This window comes from Colobus angolensis, unplaced genomic scaffold (genome assembly GCF_000951035.1).
Source record: "Colobus angolensis palliatus isolate OR3802 unplaced genomic scaffold, Cang.pa_1.0 Scaffold337, whole genome shotgun sequence".
Taxonomy (NCBI): Eukaryota; Metazoa; Chordata; class Mammalia; order Primates; family Cercopithecidae; genus Colobus; species Colobus angolensis.
Genome location: NW_012116677.1, coordinates 732098 through 750149, shown reverse-complemented (window position 1 = coordinate 750149; position 18052 = coordinate 732098). Strand labels below are relative to the sequence as shown.

General features: G+C 40.6%; 1 pseudogene across 1 annotated transcript in view; it reads left to right on the top strand.

Moving 5' to 3' along the window:
• Positions 1–3520, top strand: part of LOC105519041 — a 12157-nt pseudogene extending 8637 nt beyond the window's left edge. Inside the window, exon 2 of the transcript XR_001002914.1 lies at positions 2531–3520. The product of XR_001002914.1 is annotated as a non-histone chromosomal protein HMG-14-like (transcript). The remainder of the gene's footprint in view (positions 1–2530) is intronic.
• Positions 3521–18052: the final 14532 nt, after the last annotated feature.

The following is an 18052-nucleotide window of genomic DNA, read 5'->3' as shown; positions in this document are numbered from 1 at the left end:
AAAAAAAAATAAAAAAATAAAAGCGTCGCATCTTGTGAGAACTCACTCACTATCATGAGAACAGCATGGGGGAAACTGCCTCCGTAATCCAATCACTTCCCTCCCTCGGCATGTGGGGACTTCAGGTCCCTCCCTTAACACAAAGGGATTACAACTGGAGATGAGATTTGTGTGGGGACACAAAGCCAAACCACATCATTTTTTCAAATGTGTTTTCTGTATCTACTGAGATGATCATATGGTTTTTCTCTAATGATTGGTTAATGGGTGGATTATATTTATGGAATTTTTAATATTAAATGATTCATCCATTTCTCATATGATCCTAACTTGGTCATGATGTGATACATTTTTTATCTTACTGGAGTCTTTTAATATTCACAATATAAGGAAACAGAGTTCAAAACACCCATTTTACAGACAGGAAACTGAGAAGTAGGGAAATATGGAATATGCATGAGATTTACATCCAGCGGGTAGCAGAACAAGGATTCAAACCCCGGTCTGTCTGATGCTGAACTGATGTGCTTTCCACCAACTATTCTCTTTGAGGCAGAAACCAGATCTTTCTTAAATGTCTCAATTGGCTGGGGCAGTGCTATATTCATAGTACTTATTCAAGAATTTGTGTTGAATAAATACTAAATGACTGCTCCAGGACTCTACGGATTCTTTAAATATTCCTTAGCTAAAAAAAAAAATTACACTTTCTCATCAAAGTAGCTCATCTTAGGTATTGGTCACAAAATGATGTGAAAGGTAAACAGAAGAAAAGGTCTATAAAAGAAGAAAAGTAGTTCTTTACTACTATAGTTCTTGAAATTCTCTGTCACATTGGAATGGATAAAAAAGTAGAGTCTCTCTACATCCTATTTTGCCAAAATAGGATGAAGTAGTCAACTGTTATAGCCAAAATAATATTTCACTGCTAATAGAAAAACAGGCAGAAAAAACTACCTTGTCACCTTTTCTGGGAAAAGGAAAAATAAAGTTGTATTTCATCCTTAATTTTCCACCTTGTGGGCAAAAATAAAAGGAAAATTACTTCTGGGCAATACTGCACATATTATAGAATAATGAGCCATCTTAAGCAGTTGGGCAAGAAGCAGAACAACAAATGTTCACTCCAGAAAGAAGAGAATCATGCAAAAATAATAGTGTTGTTTTCAGAAGTAAAACTTAAAAAGAAATCAAAAGGGAGATACAATCAGATACACTATCATGGGCCAACTAAGAATGCCACATATATCATTGTTAAAGAGACAGTGTGGCACTTGGGCATACACTGGAAATTTGGCACTTGGAAGCTGATCTGACTCATACGTGGCTCCTCACTGCCCTCATGGCCGTCTCTACCTGCAGCACCAAATCAAACTGTTTCATACCAGCTTTCTCCTCTCTCTCTCTGTCTTTTAATTAATTAATTAAACACTCCAACAAGTTTTTCTATAAAGCCAGCTAGTAAGATGGTCCCAAACACACCAATTCAATCAACTTTCAAGACTGGCTTCTAACTGCAGTGGTCCTTCTGTGTCTCTGTGTGGGCAAAATTATTAAGATGGCCCCCAAGATTCCCGCCCCCTGGTGTATATGCCCTGAATAATTCCCTTCCCTTGAGTGTGAAGGCACTTATGGATATAATGGAATATCACTCTCTATATCAATAGGTTATGATGAATGGCAGAAGGTATAAACAGATGTAATTAACAGCCCTAAGTAGTTAACTTTGAGTTAATAAAAAGACAGATTATGCCGGGTGGGCCTAACCTAATCAGGGAGACCTTACAAGAGTTCAGATATCTGAAGTGAGAGAGATTTCTCCTGCTCATGTTGGAAAGGCAGACAGTCATGTTGTGAACTGCTAATACAGGACATGTAGCAAGAATCTGAGGGCATCCCCAGAACCCAGAGTAGTCCCCAAACAACGACCAGCAAGAAGCTGGGACTTCACTCCAACAACCCAAAGCAACTGAATTCTGCCAAGGACCAGTGAGACCAGCAAAGGATGCGAAGCCTCTGAGGGACTTGCAGCCCTGGCTGACCCTTGATTCCAGCTAAGTGAGACCCTGAGCAGAACGCCCACCTAGCTCATACCCAGACTTCCCATCTGGGGAAGCTCTTTGATAATAGATGTATACTATTTGAAGTCATTATGTTTGGGGTATTTTCTAATGCAGAAATAGAAAACTAATGAATTTATTGCTGAGCCTTAATATTTGAGAAAAATATGCCTAATCCAAGGTTTTGAGGTACTGTGAGGATTTATTAGGTAATGTGAGAGAAGACGCAAGAGGCCTTCTTTGTAAGACAGAAAAAGATGTCTCCATTGTTTCGGTTGAGGGCATGTGATCTCCATTCATGCTGTTCATCAAGCATTTCCAGCAATCCCCCACTGTAGATGCGGACAGCCCTGCACAGTAGTCCCCTTATCTGAGGTTTCATTTGTCAGGGCTGTTACCCATAGTAAATGGCAGTCAACCGAGGTCTAAACATATTGAATGGAGATTCGCGCGTCTCCTTGTCCCCGCAGGTCAGCTCCGCTGAAGGGGCCGCCAAGGAAGAGCCCAAGAGGAGATTGGCGCAGTTGTCAGCTAAATCTCCTGCAAAAGTGGAAGTGAAGCTGAAAAAGGCAGCAGTGAAGGATAAATCTTCAGACAAAAAAGTGCAAACAAAAGGGAAAAAGGGGAGCAAAGGGAAAACAGGCCGAAGTGGCTAACCAAGAAACTAAAGAAGATTTACCTGCAGAAAACAGGGAAACGAAAACTGAGGAGAGTCCAGCCTCTGATGAAGCAGGAGAGAAAGAAGCCAAGTCTGATTAATACCATATACCATGTCTTACTAGTGGTCCCTGTGTCCCTTCTTGTACAATCCAGAGGAATATTTTTATCAACTATTTTGTAAATGCAAGTTTTTTAGTAGCTCTAGAAACATTTTAAGAAGGAGGGAATCCCACCTCATCCCATTTTTTAAGTGTAAATGCTCTTTTTTAAGAGATGAAATCATTTGCTGGTTGTTTTTTTTTTGGTACAACTAGAAAATAGTGTGGGATAGTGAATTATGGGAGGCTTCGACTGCCTCGGGTGTCAGCTTAACATTCCATAGATGGGGGGTTAGTTTTTATATCCTAGAATACAAAGCGTATTAAATGGCAATATGGAGTCAGTTCTGCATTTAATGTCTTAAACATTTTATTTTACTTCTATTCTCATGTTTTTTAGTAGAATTGTTTCCTAAAGAAAACTACTCCTTGATCATGGCGCTCCCTGTCAGAATTGTGTGCACTCTGTAGCATCTTTGGTTGTGGTAGTCCTGTTTTCCTGATAACTTTGTTACTGTGCTGTGAAAGATTACAGATTTGAATATGTAGTGTGCATGCTATTCAGTTGTGAACTGGTGGGCCATATGTAACAGCTGACCAACATGTGAAGATACTGGTACTTGATAGCCTCTTAAGGAAAATTTGCTTCCAAATTTTACGTTGGAAAGTCACTGGAATAACTTTAAAAAAGAATCACAATACATGGCTTTTTAGAATTTCATTACATATGTTAAGAATTGTGTACAAATTGAAATGTCTGTACTGATCCTCAACCAATAACATCTCAATCATGAAAATATATATGTTAAATGGAAAATCCCAGAAATAAACACTTCATAAGTTTAAATTGTGAGCCATTCTGAGTATTGCAATGAAGTCTCTGATCTTCCCAGTCTGTCCCACCAGGGATATGAATCCTCTCTTTGTCCAGTGTCTCCATGCTTTAGATGCCCACTCATTAGCCAGTTAGTAGCCATCTCAGTTGTTAGATGGGAAAAACATAGGGTTTGGTACTATCAGCAGTTTCAGGCATCCACTGGAGTCTCGTCTGTTTGCCTTGGTGTAATCCTTGTTGGATGGATGATGTGCATGATGTCGGCAATGAGATGGAAGCAGAGGTGATATGTATCATTTCTGGGCCACAGCACTTGAACAATTCAAGACTCTCCAGAGCTCTCTTTCTCTCTGCTATAGTGCACAGCAGTGTTCCTGATAACCTGGGTCTACACTGAAGACATGTGGGGTGGATCCTATTCTCTCATTATGCACCTGTAGTGTGAATAAAGTCTTTGTTATTTTTAAACACTATAATTGTATGGTTGTTTGTTACTGCGGCATAACTTAGCCCATTCTGACTTGAATAGGGGCTTACTGAACTACACAGCCCAAAAAGATAGCCAGAGACACAGAAATGAAAAGATAAGATAGGAGGGCATACAACAGCTTTCATGTTTTCATATGTCTAAGTTATTTCCGCTCCTCATTGTAAAAAACAAACACCTGAAGTAAGTGCAAGCAGGAAAGAAAAACATGAGAATGTTAGATGCCTCATCCATGTTGAAAAGCATCGAAATAGCAGGAAATGGCACTAATGTCTGAGAAGAAGGTCAGAACCAGCTGAGTGGTTGGCTCTTTTCTCTACTCTCCAGTGACGAGTAGGGGAAGCTCTTCTTGCACAGCTCTTCTTAGGACAAATGCCATCATCAGTCTTTAGGGTTCCCATGGTCCCTTAATTGCTGGAGGCTAGAAGGCAGAGTCTTCATGTCCTGCTGTGCAAGAGTGCCAAAGATAATTTAGAGCAACTGTGTTTATCCAGCAGAAACAAACAACACAAACAAACAGAAAGTCTAATGGTGGGGTGGGGGGAAGGTACTACCAGAAGAAAAAAGAGATGGGCAGTAAAATCCTGTTTTAGAAAAGGAGAGAAGCAGCATCGGGCTAATAGGAAGATGTGTGTTATGTGATCAGTTTGATCAGTTTTAAGGGTCTTTTGAAAGTAGTTCAGATGGGTTCTGAGGCAAATACTAAACTTAGATCTTAAAGATAGAGGTTCTGGTGAAATGTTCTTTGGGAAATTAGCAGAAATTCCATTCTAGCAGGTTTGGATTTTGAAGATAAAAATACCACTGGCTCTGTGAACAGTGGGATACTTAAAGCAGACATGTATAAATTAAGCTAACCTTATGTATATCTTCTCAAAGTGTTATTCTGCTCAGATGACATCAATAATGTGTAGCCAAGGAAATGAATTGAGGAGGGAAAGAGCTCCTGACTAGCACCTGGCAACTCTTGACCAATTATAATAGAACTGACTAAACTCTACTTCTCAGACAGTTAAATTTCATCAAAAAGATACGTCACCAAGAACTAGAGCTGGGCACTATTACTTGTGGAACATGTTTCAATTTGAATATATTAGCTGTGTCTACATAGGAAGAGGAAATGGAATTCTGGAGAAATGAACTTGGTAATTCAGGCCATAAGCTTATATTTACAAAGAAAACATAAAGTAATTGTGACAAAATAGGTTGTTCAATTGAGTCACCTAAGGCAATTGCTTCAATTCCCTCACTCCACCTTTTTCTATAGATGTGTAGTCATAGGTATGGGGAATGATAAGAATATTGTGGATGGCTGAATGTTGTCCCAGGGGACACACTCCAAGTAAGAGCCCCAAAGCTACAGTATCTGCAAATATTTGCCTGCTAGTCATAGGCTCTTCTCACTCTAATGCTAGGTGATTTGACCAGCATATAGCTACTAGAAGCAAGCTAGGTACTGTGTTTTTCAGGTTCTATCTGTATCTCTCTGGACCTGGGCGATCAAGTCATCCGGATGATGAGAACAGAGTACAGCATTCTTTAAAGGAATGCCATTCTGCTCTCACAAAGTCAGTAACAGGGAGAAGTAGCTTAGGGTACATTTAAACGTAACTAATTGTATCATATTTAACAAATTAATGAGCTTATCACCAAAGATACTAACATAGGCATGTGCTGACCTCTCACGCACCACCTGAAATTGTAAAGAGGTGGCGCAAAAGAGGTAGTTTGGGTGTTCTGAACGAATCACTTCCTTTCTAGAACCAGTTACCTTCCCCCTGGTTTCTCAGCTTTTCTTCTAAATAGCAATGCTGATGCTTTATTAGTTAATCAATAAGACATGATACAGAGTATGGTTATCATAAAATAATCATACCCTGGAGCATTTTGAGGCATGAGCCACTTACCTCTAATCAGATTGGGTTGAGATTACCTTTGGATAATCACACTCCTGGGAACCGTCTCATTTCTATTATGAGTACCTTTTATAATAGGGAAAAATGTACATTTCTGCAAGGGGGAAAATGAAGTTGGCAGTGTATACCTAGCAATCATTTCAGTTGAGCTGAGAAACATTCCTCTTTTTGAATAAAGTCAAACTATGCTTCGTCTATTCAAGCTATGTCAGAGAAAAGAGGCACCTCACATGCAGTGTGGGAGATGCAATACAATGGAAACTGTATTTTACTCTGGTGTTGCAAGCTTCAAATTACATGCAAACATTCAAAAAGGGCATTTGAAACTTGGCATCCATGTTTATAAATGGCACATTTTGAATCTGGAGTGGGTTTAGGTGTCTAGGTTACAATAATAGATGATCTCCCATGTAAAAATGGAACAAAGACTTTCTTTAGCTTCCTACAGTGAAAGATGTTCATTTCTGCTTCAATTATAATACTAAGCACACTGGAGATTCTGTTAAGAGCAATTTCTGTCTATTCCTCCTTATCCTGACCAGTCAAAAATTTCAATCAAATGACGTATATTGGAAAGTTAAAGACAGAAAAGCCCAGTGAGGCATGAAATACACTTTACAACAGTGTGCATAGCACTTAGTCTATTGGTTTTAAATGATGGAAAAATCTATTTAAAATGTTAGATGAACACACTGCAGGCTGCAGAGATGATTATAAACTCTTAGAGCTGTAGGTTTTAATCCTATTTTTTTACACATAGTATTTATATCCAGGAAGTTTTAACATGGGATAAATGATAAAGAAAAAAATGATGGTGAAATACTTATGTTAATTACTCTGTGATGGAAGTAAATTTTTGTAACAAATAATGAAAGTGAGAGACAAGAAAGCCAGACATTATTACTGCCATATTGGTAGAATCAGATGCCTAATATTCCATGTGTTATTTTTTTTTTAGCTATATAGCTCTCATAATAAAACACAGGTTGATCTTCTGAATGAAAGGAGAAAGGTGGGACAGAGTAAAGAGAAAGAATCTCATTTACGGATTTGTTAGATTAGAATTAAATTTAGCTTCTATATGGCAACACTGCATTTGATTAATGATACCCCCTTTCAATGCTGGTATTTCAAGAGCCTCAGAATGTCTGTCTGGGGTCCAACAATTGCTTAATCCTTCCTACTATTTCATTTCCTCCAAATTCTACTTGATCTCTACAAAACAGTAAGGACAGCTGGGCTCCTGGCTTGAAAGAAATAAGGCCTGGCCAGAAAGAAACCAAGTAAGGATTTGTACTAGTCATTAAAAATTCAACTCACAGGATGAGATAGAAGAGTCCATTTTTAATTCAGAGAGCAGAAAGTCTCCCTACCTCAGATTTCCCCAAGTTGGTAGATTACTTGCGTTTTCTGCTAACAGTGTCATTTTCCCTTTCCCAGAAGAGCCCAGAGACAGCCCCAACACAAACTGTGCTGCCACCCCACACCCCCCAGAATGAAAGTCAGCCGAGGGCTACATAGATGGAGCTAGAATGAAAGGGCCTGAGAACAGGCTCATCTTCTACAAGTCAAGCCTGGCACTGCCCTGGACTGGGATGGGACTTCTCAGAAGCCTTCTTTCACCATTTTGACATCTCGGCTCCATTAATTCACTTCAACCTTGACTCTAACGTCACCACTGCCCTAAACAACTGTCTCTAAGGCCACCGCATAGTGAAGCCAGTGGACTGCACCAACGTCTTCCTTGGTTGCTGCTACATTTGACTCTCTTAATCACGCTGCTCTTGAAATTTCTTCTTACTTATGTGACATTTCACTATTACTGTCTCTCCTACATTCAGTTTGCTAGGTTCTCTTTCTTCCCTAAATACTAAACATCTTCCCAAGACCAAGAGCATTTTTGGCCCTTTGTTTTCCTCTCTGGGTAATGAACCCTCTCTCATAGCATCTACTATGTCAAATCCACAAGTCTGACTTTTACCCATGACTAGCTTATTGTCTTCCACTAACATGCAAACCTCACAAAAACTGAGCTTATTGTGGTGTGCAGAATTCTAAGATGGCTCTCTGTGTGTGATTTCTGCCCCCCTGATATTCAGACCTTTGTATATCCTCTTCCCTTAAGTGTGGATAGAAGCTGTGACTTGCTTCTAATTCACAGAATATGGCAAAGGTGAAGGAATTTAGCAGATGTAATTCATCTCCCTAATCAGTTGACCTTGAGTTTATTAAAAGGGAAACTATCCTAGGTAGACCCAGCCTAATCAGTTGAGACCTTTAAACCCAGGTGCAGGCCTTCCCTGAAAGAAGAGCCTCAAAGCAAGAGAGACATTCTCCTGTTGACTATGAAGAAGCAAATGGTCATGTTGTGAACTGCTGATGAAGAGGACAGCATCTAGGAGCTAAGGGCCTCAGTCCGATAATCATAAGGAACTAAATGCTGCCAATAATTTGAATAAGCCTAGAAAAGGCTGCCAAGCTCCAGGTAAGAACTTCAGCCTGGGCCAGACTCAGTGGCTCACACCTGTAATCCCAGCACTTTGGGAGGCCAAGGCGGGCGGATCACGAGGTCAGGAGATCAAGGCCATCCTGGCTAACATGGTGAAAACTGTCTCTACTAAAAATATAAAAAGCAATTAGCCAGGTGTGGTGGTGCATGCCTCTAGTCCCAGCTAATCGGGAGGCTGAGGCAGGAGAATGGTGTGAACCCGGGAGGCAGAGCTTGCAGTGAGCCGAGATCGCGCCACTGAACTCCAGCCTGGGTGACAGAGCGAGACTCCTTCTCAAACAAAACAGAACAAAACACATCAGCCTGGCTGCCCACGCAACTCTAATAGAGGACCCAGCTTAGCTGTGCCAGGACTTCTGACCCATGGAAATTGTGTATTGTGTAAATTCAATAGGTTGTGGTAAATTGTTTTATAGCAATAGAAGACTTAACTTTCCAACTGCTTTCTTATGGTCCACTTGGGCTCAAAGCTTTAAAGTTACCTATGACTCTTTCCTTTCATCACATACCAAGATCTGTCACTTATTCTTGGCCAATATCTACTGAATTCAACTGCATTCCTCTATTTTATTCAAATCCTTCATTTATTCAGTACATATTTGTTCAGCTCTGGGTATGCAACGATAAATGAGACAGGTATGGTTCCTGACATTATGCAAAGTAAAGTTTAGTGGATAAAATAAACTAATAATTGAACATATAATTGCAAGGTGCTTTTAGAGAACTCTGAGGGGAACTTTAACCTAGTCTGGTTGGGAAGGAAGTAAAGCAGGCCTTACTACCTCAAGCCTGAATAATTATACTAGGCTTCTCATTCCTCCAGGCAATTACACACAGAATTTCTGGGCTCATCTTTCTCAAAGATATTTTCCAACTTGAGGAAATTGTCTTCTGTTTGAAGACTTTCAATGGCTCCCTATTACCTCACAGACACAATAAGGAAAACATTGATAATGTTGTAGCAAATGTCATTGTGCCTCATCTAATAAAGGCCCAGAGAGTTTTAGAGACTTGAATGAAGCCACAGAAATGGTAGAAACAAGATCAAATTCCCTCTGAGCAAACTCTGAATCAAATCCTCTTTATACACTATAGCTACCTCTTTGATATTGTAAAATGTAACCATTTTTCTCTAATCATAAGTATGGAGCTTACAAATGTTACAGATAAATCAGGTAATGTCCCCAAATAAAAAGTACTTAACCTAATTTTTTCCCTTGGGAACAATTCAATTAGTCTACATGCTTAAAGCTAATCTAAGATCAATGTTTGATTAATATGCCTGCGTTCACAAGCCTGGGACTATAAAATAAGGGTCACGTTTACACTTCTACCTTAATTACAATAACTCTGAAACTCCCACCTGCTAAAGAAGAATACAGCAGTAGTGGATACCTCCTGGTGCTCCACCCAGCTCACTACTAAGTTTGGGGTTTTTAAGGAGGGACAGCTTTCCTTTTCGTCAAAGAATTGCCCTCAGGAACCACTTCATTAAGAAGGCTATTCCAATCCTCCACACTTGGGACCTGAGGGCTAACATCAGCAAATGACTGCCTGAGATGTGGAGTACAAAAGGCCAATTCTGTGATGTGATCCACTTTCCAGAATCCGTGCATGGAGTCCAATGGAAGCTAACTTCCAGCTGAGACCTCGTTCTTGAGTAGCTTTCTTCCCCTTCCCTATCCTGCTTCTCTCATGCACTTCTCCCAAGAACAGTGCTCAAATCAGTCACTTGGGCAAGAATTCCCATCTCAGGCAAGGCTTTTAAGTAACCTATCCCCAAAGGAGAAACTAACTCTGAGTATTCCTCATTTGTTTCTGTAAGCCACCGAGGGAGCCTCCTAGGCGCCTACCAACCAATCTGTCATGGCAGCCTCATCTACGTCCTCCACCTTTTCCTCTCCCATGCAGATGTCCTGACCACTGCTCAGGTACCTGGTTGACTGAACTCCACAATGGTTTCTGCTGAAGGCTTGCACCTTGAGAACAACAATGTTTATGCCAAGGATGCTGGTTATTGGAGGTTCCCCAAACTGGCAATGGTCAAGATGCTGCAGGCCACCTGACTTCCACACAGAGTTGGAAGAATGGCCTTTTTCCTCACTTTCTGGACACTCATTCATGGAGGCCCCAGAACAGGTCGTTTTTGTCCAGAGTTTCAGGAGGTCTGATTTCTGGATTTTATTTCTCTAATCCTGAGGGATCAATCCCCTTTCTAGGGGCAGGTGGCAAAGCTGACAGCATCCCTTTAAAATCTTACAGCCTATGCCCTCAACCGAACATATCCCTCCTATTCCAGCTAAAAAACAAAAGCCCTGTGGTGAGCATGAGTGCATGGGGAGGAAGCCTTATCTACACCAGCATCTTCTGGCACCGTATTCAGCCAGCCAATTTTTTTTAACTCGGTTTTTATTTTAAGCCTGTATCACGGAAACCTCCTTCCTGAAACTATTTTGGATAGAGAACTTCTGTAAAGAAGAACAGATACAACCTGTTTTTGAGAAACTCTTAGTTCATGAAAGTTATTAAAATGTGCTTAGATACACATAGGAAAAACTTTCAAAATACAATTCCTCTAAACCTTACAAAGTTTATTTGGTTTTAAATAAGGAACTTTTAGAATGAAATCCAAGAATTTTTTCCATTTCTCTTTCACAGAGATTCAAAGTTTATGTGGTATTTTCTCTAATATGTTATTAAAACAATTCTCAAGCACACAGTAAAGTTGAAAGAATTTTATAGTAAACATCTCCATACTCATCATCTATATTTTACCATTGAAGTTTTACATATTATACTGGCTTCCTCATATCATGTTACATCTAACAATCAATCTATCCATTCATCACTGATGGTAGTTTCATTATTTTTAAAAATGACATTTCGTACTTTGATTTAGAACAAGAAAATATTCCATATTTGAAAGTCTAAGTGAAAATAAATCCTACTGGATATTATCTCTTCAACAATAAAAATATTAGAGGCATAATCTCTTATAGTCTTAAGACGCTGTACTTGCCATACTGGCCTGGCAGGGACGTCTTAAATTATCTTTAAAAATACTAGTTCTGGGTGAATATTATTTTAAAGCAATGGTGAAAGCAGTCAAGAATTAGATCACATGGAAAGGTGAGCAGAATGTCAAGTAAAATTTTAAGTACTTTAGGAAATTTTAATTTCCTAAAGCTTTTGTCAGTTCAGTCATCAGTGTGGGAAGCTATTTTTACTTAATCAGTAGGTAAATGTGCCTATTTATTAACTCTTGTGTATGAGTCAGAAACTGAACTTCAGTTACAATATTAGCACACTAAATAGAACCATATAAACCTCTCTAACATTTACATTTATGTGATTGAATCACCTGAAAAATATTACATTAGGAGAACTATACTCCATTTTGTGACACCATTTTTGATAGGGCTCTAAGCAGAGACAAGTTTGGGCTAGCAAAAAAGCAGACATACATTTTGTTTTGCTTTCATAAAAGTAAAATTTGTTTATGTTGGTACATATGAAGTAGTTTTATCATTTCAAATAGAATAACCAGACAGTGGACTCAAAGAAAATTTGACTGATTGATTTGTTGCTTAAAGTGGCTAGTTCCTTGAGAATGCTACCAGATAATGGCAATGGTGATGAAAGCAAAATCCCTGTATAAAAACAGACAACAAGGAGACAGTTTAACCCAAAAGCCATGGACTACATTTACAACCAAACTTGGTTCATGGAGATACCCCAAATTCAAGGGGATGGGGACAACCCACCAATAGCCACAAAATTTGCGTCATATTAGCATCTGTACAGAGGGAAGCTGAGAGAAGCTATAGGGCATCTCCCAAATGTGAAAGCAGGAGAGTTCAGAATTCACTGAAAGCATAGCAGGCGAATTAGAAGACAGCAGGTGAAACCAACAGGTTTATCTACTCCAATAGGAGGTGATTACAAGGTGCATAGTAAAATCTGAAGAGTCCATAAACTTTTGAGAATGATCAGCTAGGGCTCCCTTCCAGGTCAGGGCCCGCACACTATAGCAAAAGGGCTGTTAGTAAACCAAACCTCAAAAGGACCAAGATAACAGAGAGCATGGAAAGAAATGGTCCAGATAAAAGTGGGAGAGGGGAGCAAAACCAGGAAATTTAAGAACACAAGCCACCGTGTTATGTTAACACTATAAGAAAACAAGTCGTAGCTCTGTGAAGTCAGAAAAACTCCTTGAATCAAGCCTCTTTCTAAAAGCTAAGGAAAACTAATGCCACATAAAAATAAACACAGAAGTACTGAAGTCAGATTTCATGTTGTTATTTTTTTAAAAAGAAAATAGAATAAGGAGGAGAATAACATTCCTAGTCAGTGAGAGGATTCCAGAAAGACATGCCCATAAAATAGATAAACATGAACCTATTATTTCTTTTCTTTTCTTTTTGAGACAGAGTCTTGCTCTGTTGCCCAGGCTGGAGTGCAGTGGCACAATCTCGGCTCACCGCAGCCTCCACTTCTGGGTTCAAGCGATTATCCCGCCTCAGCCTCCCAATAGCTGGGATTACAGGTACCCACCACCATGCCCACTAAGTTTTGTATTTTAGTAGAGATGGGGTTTCACCATGTTGGTCAGGATGGTCTCGATCTCCTGACCTCGTGATCCACCTGCCTCGGCCTCCCAAAGTGCTGGGATTACAGGTGTGAGCCACTATGCCTGGCCAACCTATTATTTCAAAATTATCTAAAAGATATTAAGAAAACGAAACACAACAGAACAACATAAATCAGAAGTAGAAAAATGAGGTGACAAAACTCGAGAAAGAAATAGAAATTAATCACTTTGGAAATGAAGACTAAAATAAAAGGAGCATGAAAATAAAAAGAAAATAAAACACCTTAAAAAGAATAGAGAGCAAAAGGGGAAGTTTATTTTTTAATAATGAGAAGAAAGAAATAAAAAGTATTTGAGAAAAAATGACAGATACTGAAAACAGTCAAAGAAGATCCAGTATATGGATAATAGAAATTCTTGAAGAAGAAAAGCAAGGCAACAGAACAAACACTAAAAAGTATAAATAAAAAAATTCCTAAAGCAGACAAATACTTGAAACTACATTTTAAGCTTAGCAGTCTTTAAATAAAAAGAAAAAATTATTTGGGCATCTACCCTCTCTTCCCCAAAAAAGAAAATTAGATTACACATAATCAATCAAACATTTAGAAAGCAATGCTTTGGGGCAGGAGAAAATGGAGTAACATATTTAAGACAAGAAAAGAAAATACAAGCCAAAGATTTAAATCTAGCAAAAACTTATTTTCCACTACAAACGGCACAGACTAGTATCAACATGTGACAACTCAAAGAATGTCATTCCCATAAGTGATTCTTCAGGAATCTACTAAAGCAGGGCTCTCCAACCTGGGGGGTCCACAGACCCTGGGACTGGTCCATGGCCTGTTAGGAACTGGGCTGCACAGCAGGAGGTGAGCAGCAGGTGAGCAAGCGTTACTGCCTGAGCTCCGCCTCCTGTCCAATCAGCAGTGGCATTAATCTCTCATAGGAGTATGAACTGTATAGTGAACTGCTCATGTGAGGCATCTAGGTTGTGGGTCCCTTATGAGAATCTAATGCCTGATGATCTGAGGTGGAACAGTTTCATCCCGAAGCCATCCCCTAATCCCTTCTGTTCATGGAAAAATTGTCTTTCACAAAACTGGTCCCTAGTAGCAAAAAGGTTGGGGACTGCTGTACTAGAGAAGAAACTTCAGACAACAATAGCTCAGAGATATTACACAAGGGTTGATGATGAGCATTAGATACATGGTTACTTGTAGAACTTAGACTAAATAAATACTAAGAACTAAATAAAGGTTAAGAGATATGTAATAGTTATTTGCTTAAACAATGTAAACATAGTTCAAGCATAAAAAATGGGGGAATAGAAATATGCAAATGTTAGCATGCTTTCATTAAGAAACATCATAAATGATTTTATTTTAGTAAATGGAAAACTCTGAAAGTTTGACAGAGAGACAGCTTTGTAAGCAAACATTGAGAATATGTAATTAGAATGTGTTTCTTTAGTCACTCAATAGCAGGGTCAGGTGAGAGCTGATGGCGTGGGCTAGGCAGTGGTAGCAGAGATGGGGAGAAGGGGAAGAAATGGCTTCTAGGATGCATTCCCAGGACTTGCCGATATGGGGACAAGCGAAATGTAGGAATAAGGGCTAACTTCTAAATTTGCTTTTCAACACTTGATGGTTGCTGATCCAATCTGAAGACTGGGGATAGAGAAGGTTTTGGGTGGCAGCAGTGGTGGTGATGTTGGAAAAACAACTAATCTGTTTTTGCCATGTTCAGTTTGAGATGCATCTTAGACTCCATCTGCACATCTGTCAAGCAGACTATTAGTAGATACTCAAGTCTGGAGTTGTAAGTAGAGATTAGGGTAGATTTGGGAGTCAAATAGATACTATTTACATCTATGGAACAGAATGAGGTCACATGTGAGAGTGATTGGATGTTCAAAAGCAGCAGCTTCAGCACAGAGCCATGGGAGAATGTCAATATTGGGATGTGAAGCAGAGACGTCAGCACAAAAGGCTTCTACATGTGCTTGATAAGTGTGGTGTCAGGAAGCTGATCCCCAGCCACTACTGCAGTGACATGTCCCATGAAGGCTCTAACAGTTTCATGCAGGTACAAATGGGCAGTGCCTGTCCCAGGTAGAAGGGTACCTCCCCCTTTCTGCCCTGGGTTTCTCTGACCCATGAAATAGGAATCTACTGACACTTGTGCATGAACTGAGACTGGGAAGATAACACTTGTGGGACTATCCCTGAGCTGTGGGAAATGAGATCCAGTAGATACATGCTTGTATCTCCTGTCTATCCTCCAGGCAGACAATTCTAAGGCACATTTTATCACACTCTTCAGGGTCTCATGAATCAAACACTTGTTGCACCAATCACCTGTAACTGTGGCCACTTCCATAATATGACCTTTTATTGACTTTCTCTTCTTCTCTATGACCTCTGATATGGTTGGCTGTATCCCCGCCCAAATCTCATCCTGTAGCTCCCATAATTCCCACATGTTGTAGGAGGGACATGGTGGGAGATAACTGAATCATGGGGGTGGGTCTTTCCCATGCTGTTCTCACGATAGTGAATAAGTCTCATGAGATCTGATGGTTTTAAAAATGGGAGTTTCCCTGCACAAGCTCTCTCTCTGACTGCTGCCATCCATGTAAGATATGACTTGCTTTTTCTTGCCTTCTACCATGATTGTGAGGCCTCCCCAGCCATGTGGAACTATAAGTCCATTAAACCACTTTGTTTGTCAATTGCCCAGTCTCATGTATGTCTTCATCAGCAGCATGAAAATGGACTAATACAGTAAATTGGTACCAGTAGAGTGGGGTGCTGCTGAAAGATACCTGAAAATGTGGAAGTGACTCTGAAACTGGGTAACACGCAGAGGTTGGAACAGTGTGGAGGGCTCAGAAGACAGGAAAATGTGGGAAAGTATGGAACTTCCTAGAGACTTGTTGAATGACTTTGACCAAAATGCTGATAATGAAATGGACCATGAAATCCAGGCTGAGGTAGTATCAGGGGGAAATGAAGAACTTGTTGGGAACATAACTCTTGTTATGTTTTAGCAAAGAGACTGGCAGCATTCTGCCCCTGCCCTAGAGATTTGTGGAACTTTGAACTTGAGAAAGATGATTTAGGGTATCTGGCAGAAGAAATTTCTAAGCAGCAAAGCATTCAAGTGGTGACTCAGGTGCTGTTAAAGGCGTTTAGTTTTAAAAGTGACACGGAGCATAAAAATTTGGAAAATTTGCAGCCTGATGATGCTATAGAAAAGAAAATTCCATTTTCCGAGGAGAAACTCAAGCTGGCTGCAGAAATGTGCATAAGTAACGAGGAGTCAAATGCTAATTCCCAAGACAATGGGGAAAATGTCTCCAGGGCATGCCAGAGGTCTTCGCAGCAGTCCCTCCCATAACAGGCCCAGAGGCCTAGGAAGAAAAAAATGGTTTCATGGGCTGGGCCCAGGGTCCCCATGCTGTGTGCAGCATAGGGACTTGGTGCCCTGCATACTAGCTACTCCAGCCATGACTCAAAGGGGCAAAGTACAGGTCGAGGCATGGATTCAGAGGGTGCAAGCCCCAAGCCTTGGCATTTTCCACATGGTATTGAGCCTACAGGTGCACAGAAGTCAATAATTGAGGTTTGGGAACCTCTGCCTAAATTTCAGAGGATGTATGGAAATGCCTGGATGCCCAGGCAGAAGTTTGCTGCAGAGTGGGGGCTCTCATGGAAAACCTCTGCTAGGGCAGTGCAGAAGGGAAATGTGGGGTTGGAGCCACCACACGAAGTCCCTATTGGGGCACAACCTAGTGGAGCTGTGAGAAGAGGGCCACCATCCTCCAGCCCCCAGAATGGTAGATCCACCAACAGCTTGCACTGTAGGCCTGGAAAAGCCACAGACACCCAATGTCAGCTCATGAAAGCAGCAGCAGGGAGGCTGTACCCTGCAAAACCACAGGGCAGAGCTGCCCGAGACCATGGGAACCCACCTCTTGCATCAGCGTGACCTGGATGTGAGACATGGAGTCAAAGGAGATCATTTTGGAGCTTTAAGGTTTGACTGCCCCACTGGATTTTGGACTTGCATGGGGCCTATAGCCCCTTTGTTTTGGCCAATTTCTTCCATTCAGAATGGCTGTGTTTCCCCAATGCCTGTACCCCCATTGTATCTATGAAGTAACTAACTTGCCTTTGATTTTACAGAACCATAGGTGGAAGGGACTTGCCTTGTCTCAGATGAGACTTTGGACTGTGGACTTTTGAGTTAATGCTGCAATGAGTTAAGACTGGGGGACTGTTGGGAAGGCATGATTGGTTTTGAAATGTGAGGACATGAGATTTGGGAGGGGCCCGGAGTGGAATGATATGGTTTGGCTGTGTCCCCACCCAAATCTCATCCTGTAGCTCCCATAATTTCCACGTGTTGTGGGAGGGACCCAGTGGGAGATAACTGAATCATGGGGGTAGGTATTTCCCATGCTTTTCTCATGATAGTAAATAAGTCTCATCAGATCTGATAGTTTTAAAAAGAGGAGTTTCCCTGCACAAGTTCTCTCTTTTCCTGTTGTCATCCATGTAAGATGTGACTTGCTTTTTCTTGCCTTCCACCATTATTGTGAGGCCTCCCCAGCCACGTGGAACTGTAAGTCCGTTAAACCTCTTTCTTTTGTAAATTGCCCAGTCTCAGGTTGTCTTTATCAGCAGCATGAAAATGGACTAATACAATCTCTCACTTCAGCTCCCTGGAATCTTTCTCCAAATAGACCATCTGACTACAAGTCTTTGTCTCAGGCTCTGTTTTAGGAGGGAACCAATATTTCAAGAACAAGACAGTATTCAATTGTGTTGAATGCTCCCAAGAGGCCAAGGTCCACAGGATATGACTAGATTGGATTACTGGGAACCCTGA